The following is an 8,358-nucleotide window of genomic DNA, read 5'->3' as shown; positions in this document are numbered from 1 at the left end:
AAATGGAAAATCGCCCACTTTCGGTCAATCAACCATTCATTTCATTTCTGTCCTAGTCGACCGAACCATATGAACTCTGGTCGACCGAAACTGTCTTGGTCAACTGGACCTCTCGGGTTGCCTTATTTTTTACTGTGGTTAAATGTTTTTTAAACAAGGTTAAAACATTTGAAACATCATTAAACTTTTCTAATAATTCCTAATAGGTCCCCAATGGTAAAAAATCATGGGGTATCTGTATATACCCCTTCATTGGGGAAAATTAGTGAGTTGATTAAGCAAACAAATTCAAGATTTTTCTCTCAAGAAAAATACCCCCTACTACTCATATTCTTTCTACAAACACTCTGGCTTACCTTCAAAAGTTACTAAATCATCTGTAAGTGTTCTTGAGTGTTTAAATAGGAAGGTTTGTTCTCTCATTGTTGTGAGATTGATTCATTTTTATTGAGATCCAAACCAAAAGGATTCTTAGGGGACTTTGCTAATAAGTTCATCCTAAGAAGACTTTATTAAACCTTCCGAGATTACATATTCGTTGCAACATCTTGAGAAGCTCTTATTTGCTTTTGGTTGCGAAATATTTTCAAAATCATTTACAAATATCTATTGTGCTTTATCTTGAAAACCATTTGAAGAGATATTTGTTTTTGAGGTGAAACATCTTTGTTGCAATATTGAGTCACTCACATATTATTTGCTGAATACAAAGATTATCTATTTTGCAATCCAAACATATACATATTCACGTGATTGAGACATCCTTCTGATTGATATTCTTGAGGCTTGCTTGATATTCTGTGTTAACACGCTTGATTGAATACTTTGAAATACACAAATTGTTGTTGATACTCTCACGTACATATTACACTGATAGAAAATACCTTTGAGAGTTGAACTATCTAGACCATATTGAGCTTACATTTTAAATCATCTGTGGTGTTTGTGATTGCGCGCATTTGGGTACAAATCTGCTTTACGTGAAAGCACTTTTATATTGCACAATTTAATTGTATATCTGAGTGATTCCAGGCGTGGTCTGAGGAGGCGGTAATCCAGCCCGGTAAGGATTGGTGTAAAGGTTGAGGTCAGCCTTGTTCTAATCGACCTGGTTTGTATAGGTGTCGCTCCACCCATTTAAGTGAGCAAGTTATTGTGATAATCCTTGTGCTAGTTAGCCAAGGCGGGAACGTAGGCAGTTGGCCGAACCTCGATAACATATCTGTGTGTCACCCTCTCTTTACTGCTTTCTGGTGCTTGTGTGATTGATTAAACTGCTTTATTTAATTTCTGATATATTTATATTATTCACACTAGATTGACCATAGGGTTGTGAACATACTGCTGTTAGGAGGAATACCTAGGGGTTAAATTTTAAAAAATATCAATTCACCCCCCCCCCCCCCATTTTGGGATCACGGTAAAGCTAACAAAACCGGAATTGCACAGTAAGAAAATTCTATTAGTAAAAGTCCTGTGGAAGAATCACGCAGTGGAAGAAGCTTCATGGGAACTCGAGGAGGAAATACAATAGAAATACCCAAACCTATTCAGTGGGAATGAGCAGTAAGTAGAAAATAAGGTAAAGATTTAGGCAAGTATGTAAAGTTTTGTTTGTGCAGGTTAATCAATACATGTAATAATTTCTGTTCTAGTTGGTATTGTTCAAATATCGATAGTTTAATTTTATTTAGTACAGAATGATGAATGTATGGCTATATTTTAGACTATGGGATAAGATAGTGTTTTGGTTTTAGGAGAAATTATTCTTCTAGGTGGATATTTGTAATCTCCCAAAACCATATTTGTAACCATGGCATTCCTCTATTATGGGTGTAATTAATAAAATAAGTAGTAAATTTTCCTCAAAAGATGGTGTTTAATACAGATAGCAAATTTCTATGACGAAATTTTTATAAGCAGGGGAGGATGTAGTAGCCTGGAATGTTATATAAATTAAATAATAAAGAAAAGAGAGAAAAAGGAATTTCAAAAGGGGCCTCAGCAGGGTCTCATCGACGAGGTGATACCGAGAGGTGTGATTTTAGAGCTTATGGATCGTCAACGAGCTCCTCACTTTCGTCGCCAGGATACCTTCTACGGCTTGTCAACGAGTATGTTTGGCTCGTCGATGAGGCCATGTGGCAGACTGCCTATATATATATATATATATATATATGGAAACCACATTTCAGTAAGAGAAATCATTTTCTCTCAGCTTTCTCTCTCTCCTTCACGGCTCTCTCTACTTCTCTCTAGATTTTTCACCCCATTTCTCCCCGTTTCGACAATCAAAAGCCGCCACATTGATCTTGGGGAGATTCTCTATAAGTCTACTGGAGTAGATTGTTGGTTAGGCCAACTTGAGCACCATCCCAAAATCAGGGTAAGTAGATTATTTTGGTATTTTTAGTATTATCATACTTATTTGAGCTCAAATTTTGTATTGTATGAGAATGTATTGAAGTTATGTGGAGTAAAATTAGGATGCTTTTAGGACCCTGCAGGCATGGGTTGAGGACCCCAACGTATATCTTTCAAGGAGCTCGGGTAAATTATAATCTAGGAAATTACGAGTATACAGATTCAAGAAATATGAGTGAGATGATTTTCTGGGAAATTAAGTAATTTACTGAGGAATATATATATATGTACACGTTTTATTGCAGGATTTTTGGGATAATACGCAGGGGCGTGCGAATAGAATTGGGGGCGAGCCTAATTGTCAGGTAAGGGGAATAAATTATGTCAAGTATTTTAAGAAGTTTAACTAATTTAAATAGAGCATGTGATTATGAAAACATTAAATATGATTATTTCCAGTAGAAGTTTGTAGGTATTCTAGGCAGATCATTATACCTGAATTATCACTCAAGTTGTGTGGCATGAGTAAATAAATATGATATAGCATTTATTTTTAGAAATTATGTACGTTATAGTATAATATTTGGGAATAATGCTATTGAATAGGAAAATAGATTTAATATGTATTATTAGAGAATATGATATCAAGGCAGATTTTATGTTTAGAATATTACTTATACTCGTGTGGCACGAGTATGATTTTCTATGGAAATTATGTTATATCAAAATACTATGATTTCCCAGAATAAGCATGTCATAATAAGTTTTCAGGAAAACTATAAAACAATACAGGAACTATGGTATACAGATATTATGTTAATAAAGCAGAAATTTTATGCTTAGTAAGTTGTGATATGACTGGCTGTATACCGTGATTGGTATGAAAGACGATTGTTTATAGAGTTATGTAGATAGGCATAATCGTATTCCCTCCTCGTATACGAACCAGCATAAGGCTATCCTCCTCGTATATGGGTCAGCATGAGGATGATTATAGAGTATAGTCCCTCCTCGTATGCGGGCCAACATGAGGTTATCCTCCTCGTATATGAGTTAGCATGAGGATGAGTATAGAGTATAGTCCCTCCTCATATACGAGACATAATGAGGTTATCCTCCTCAGATACAGGTCACCAAAAGGATGATTATGGCAGAGTCCATCCCTGTATACGTCCCAGCATGAGGTTGTATCCTCCTCGTATACAGGTCAGCATAAGGATATGTATAGCAAACTATTATAAAAATATGATACGACATCTTATATAGTATTATGATATGACAAATCTATGCAATATTATGTTATGGAAAATTATTATAGAATTATGTTACGATAATTTTATGTAGTAATACGGTTCAATAATGTTAAATGGAGTTATGATTATTTATATAGAAATGTGAATCTATACTAGGTTAGGTATACATACAACAATATTATTTTATACCAAGTTACAGTTATACAGGCATGTATATAGATTTCTGAGAATAAAGTATTTGGTGAACTAAAATACATTTTGAAATGGAAATATGCATTTTTAAATATATGTGTGAGAACAGTATAAATGATATTATAGTAAAAGGGCATTAATAAATCGTTATATCTCGCTTACTTGACAACTCACCAGCCACACATTGATAATAATTTATCCCCACTTACTGAGTGGTGTTTCACCCTATGAAAACTTTAACTTTTTACAAATTCACGTGTAGGATAGAAGTAATCAGAGTAGCACAACAGAAGCGTGGGTGGGATAGAATGTCTTACCTAGAATTGTATTATTTTATTATGTCTTAATGATTTTTGAGCAGTAAGGATGTAATTTGTGATGTCATTGATGATATTATTATATTGAGATGATTTAGTACTTTGGTAATTGATTATTAAGGTCTTAGGTTGTGTGAAATGTTCAGGTCGTTACAGGTGGTATCAGAGAAATTGAGCGAAAATTTTTCGAGTCGTTACAGTTATTCTCGGGTTAAGTTGATTGAATTAGGGCTAATGGATACATGCTTTGTGTAGGTGCCATAGGCATAGTATTGAATTCCCTGCAGGCATAGTTCTAGGAAATAGGTAAGGGGATAGATTATGTCAGGTATTTTTAGAAATTTTATCGTTTAAAAATACATTATTTGATTCAGAAATTATATATATAGAATATCTGGGAATGCAGATTTATGAAAACGATATTTATGAATTAATGTAAGTTTTTGAGAAATCTGATGTTTGAACTGAGAAAACCCTAGAAACAACTTTATTGTTATTTTTCAGAAAAATATAATCTTCTCAAGCAGCCAGCATATTATAGAATAACACTCACTTGTATGGCATGAGTATAAATATTTTACTGCAGATATTTGCATATCAGGTTATTTTATGGTTATACAGAACAAGCATGTTTTTGTAACAAATTTTTAGAAAATCTATAAATAGTACAAAACTTATGATATTTTTAGTATATCGTGATAATTCAGCCGGCCCAGATGCCGTGATATGTCAGCCGGCCTAGATGCCGTGATAATTTAGTCAGCGCAAATGCCATGATAATTCAGTCAGCCCAAATGCATGATATTTCAACCGACCCAAATGCCATGGCTAGATATATTTATAACAGTTTATTTAGAAACATTATTATGACAGATTTTACACAGAACCATGAAACAATTATATTATAGCTATTTATGAAATGTACTATATGTTAGTAGAACCCGGATGGAAGAAGAAGAAGAAGAAGAAGAAGAATGTTGACCTGATTGGTCACACCCTGTTTTGATAATGACAAATACTTTTGGTACTAATGGTTGTACTGAGAACTGCATGCAGGTTCACCTTGTGTGCGCTTCAGGACTAAAAGTCTTATCATGATGGCGTGCGGTGTTCGTACCGATGAATGAAGAATCTTGTGATGCATTTGTATTAATTATTTAGTTTCTTCATTCTGGGATGTAATTTTATTATGGACTGTACACTCATATGGCTTGTAATAATTTGCATCATGCATGATAGGTAGGTATGCTCAAATCGACCTTCGTTGGACATTAGGTACCTACACGAACCTTAGAAAGACCTTAGGGTTTTCCCTTTGGTCGACCTTTGGTCGACCAACACCAGACTTTTTCGGCGTCTTCAAATTAGACCCTAAGTGACCTTAGGACACACACATTTACACATATGTCTGTTAGACACTTCATTAGGGTTTGTATGCTTCAAAATTGGACCGAAATGCACACATAGTGCACTTTCGGTCGACTAGCACAGCTAGTTCATTTTGGCCTGGTCGACCGAAACCTCCCTAGGCCAAAGTTTGACCATCTGGTCGACCGAATCAGGTAGTTCAAAAGGCCTCGGTTGACCGAAACCTCCCTAGGTCAAAGTTTGACCATCTAGGCGACCGAACCAGGTAGTTCAAAAGGCCCTGGTTGACCGAAAACCTCCCTGGTCAATATTTTGACCATCTGGTCGACCGACCACTTTTGTACTAGGGAGGGTCCAACTACCTGGTCGATCGAAGGGTCCTCGGGAGAATTTCCAGTGGTCTGGTCGACCGAACTAGGTAGTTCAAAATGGCCTAGTCGACCGAACCTCGAAAAATTAAGAAATCTTCTTCTCCTGGTCGACCGAGCCCTTAGTTCAATATTTCCTTAGTTGATCAAACCATATGTGACTTGGTCGACTGAAACCTTTCTGGTCGACTGGACCTGTGAGTGTTGCCCTGATTTTTAAAGTGGTTAAACATATTTTAAACAGGGTTAATTATTTTAAAATGATTTAAAAATTTCTTAATAATGCCCAATAGGTCCCCAACGGTCAAAAATACCTCCTTGCCTATATATACACATTCATTTATCATTATTAGCAAGGATTAGCAAAACTTGATTAGGGCAAAACTCTCTCAACTCTCAAAATCCTATATTAGCCAAATACTTCTTATAAACACTCACATACTCTTCAATCTTGATTTCTCTAAGCATTGTGAGTATTTCTATAAGGATATAGTGCGTAATCTCTCTAGCTCATACTCTCTTTTGGTATAAAATTTGATTGATTTTATTTGAGAGTATAGCCTAAAGTTCCTCCATGGATTTCATTTGATAAATCTTGTGTGGGAAGACTTTGAGGGTTGTGGTTCTTGCATTGTTCTTGCAAGATACCTAAACCTAGATTTTGTGTGCAAAAATCCTTTTGCAAAAAGCTAGTCTTTCAAACAACTCCATTGTGCTTTAGACATTGAAATATTGTATTGAGTTTGTTTGATCTATCTTGCTTAGTATATTTGAAACCCGGATATGATTTTGTGATATTCGAATATTGTGTTTCAAATCTTGCTTAGATACACACTCTAGATCTTGATTGATTATCATACTTGATTGGGTGTTTAGCACACATTAGAGCACTGAGCATATCTACATATCATTCGTGCTTGTTTTATTGATTGAGTTGTATTGGTGCACACATATGCTTTTCTAGAAGCATATTTCCGTGTACAAATTTTATACACATTTGTTGTATTTCTAGGCACGGGTCTAAAGAGAGAGACTAGCCCTGGAATAGTCCCGGATTGGCTTAGACCCGATTAGGAAAGTTAGGTGCGTCGTCCTGTTAAGGCGTGTAGGTTGAGGTCAGCCCCGCTTATTAACCTGGTTAAGGTTGAGGTCAGCCCTGTGTTAATTTGACCTGGTTGTAAACGGTGCCTCTCCACCCTTAAGTGAGCTATTAGTAGAATCCTCTAGCTTGTGAGTTAGAGGCGAGGACGTAGGCACTGTTGGCCGAACCTCGATAACATATCGCGTGTGTTCATTTACATTTCTGCAATTTACTTACTGCACGTGTATGTTATATTGTGAATGATTAGGTTTACATTTGCATAAACAAACCTTAGGTTAAGTAATACTGTTTATTTGGTTTAACCTAGGTGATAAATTTTAAATATCCAATTCACCCCCCTCTTGGGATTGCACCAAAGCTAACAAAGAAGAAGAAGCAGAAGAAGGAGGAGAAGAGGAGGGAGAAAAGGAGGAAGAAGAAGAAGAAGAAGAAGAAGAAGAAGAAGAAGGAGAAGGAGGAGGAGGAGAAGAGGAGGAAGAAGACGAGGAAGAAGAAGAAGAAGAAGTAGAAGAAGGAGGAGAAGAGGAGGAAGAAGAGGAGGAGAAGAGGAGGAAGAAGAAGAAGAAGATACTGACAGTGCTACACTACACTAATGAACAGAGAGTTTTGTATGTCACATTTAGATAGACTAAGAAGATACTGACAGTGCTACACTACACTGATGAACAGAGAGTTTTGTATGTCACATTCAGACTGACAAGGGAGGCTGAGCGTTGGTGGTCTGCTGTGAGACTCCTGGAGGAGCAGAGACCCGTACCTTTAGCCATGACCTGAAGCTGGTTTAGAGAGATTTTTGTTTTTATCGATATTTTCCCACCGCCGCTAGAGAAGCTAAAGTGGAGGAGTTCTTGAATTTGACCGAGGGGTACCTAATAGTTCAGCAGTACGCAGCAAAGTTTGTTGGGTTGTCCCACTTTGCCTTGTACATAGTCCCAGATAAGGCGAAGAAGGGAAAAAAATTTTGAGAGAGGCTTAAAGTAAGAAATTTATAAACAAGTAGCAGTTTTAAAGGTGCGGGATTTTGCAGAATTGGTAGATAGGGTCGCCATAGCGGAGACGAGTAGGCAGAGGGGTGTTGAGGTGTAGAGTCAAAGGAAGAGTGCAAAGCTGGGAAGCCATGGATTTCAGGGTGAGCAGACTTACCCTATTTTTTCCTAGATGTGGCAGGAGGCACATGGGAGAGTGTCGAGATGGGAGGAATGTCTGCTACTAGTGTTGTAGACCGGGTCACTTGGCATAAGATTGTCGTACGCAGCCAAGCAATGCTCCTCCCTTTAGATAATTTCGGGGAAACAATCAGGCACCTTGAGGTGGACAACAGAGAAATACCGTGCAAGCACGGGTCTACGCACTGACATCAGGAGATGCTGAGGTGGTTGGCGATGTGGTGATAG

This window comes from Malania oleifera, unplaced genomic scaffold (assembly GCF_029873635.1).
Source record: "Malania oleifera isolate guangnan ecotype guangnan unplaced genomic scaffold, ASM2987363v1 ctg214, whole genome shotgun sequence".
Classification (NCBI taxonomy): domain Eukaryota; kingdom Viridiplantae; phylum Streptophyta; class Magnoliopsida; order Santalales; family Ximeniaceae; genus Malania; species Malania oleifera.
This window is presented reverse-complemented; position numbering follows the sequence as displayed.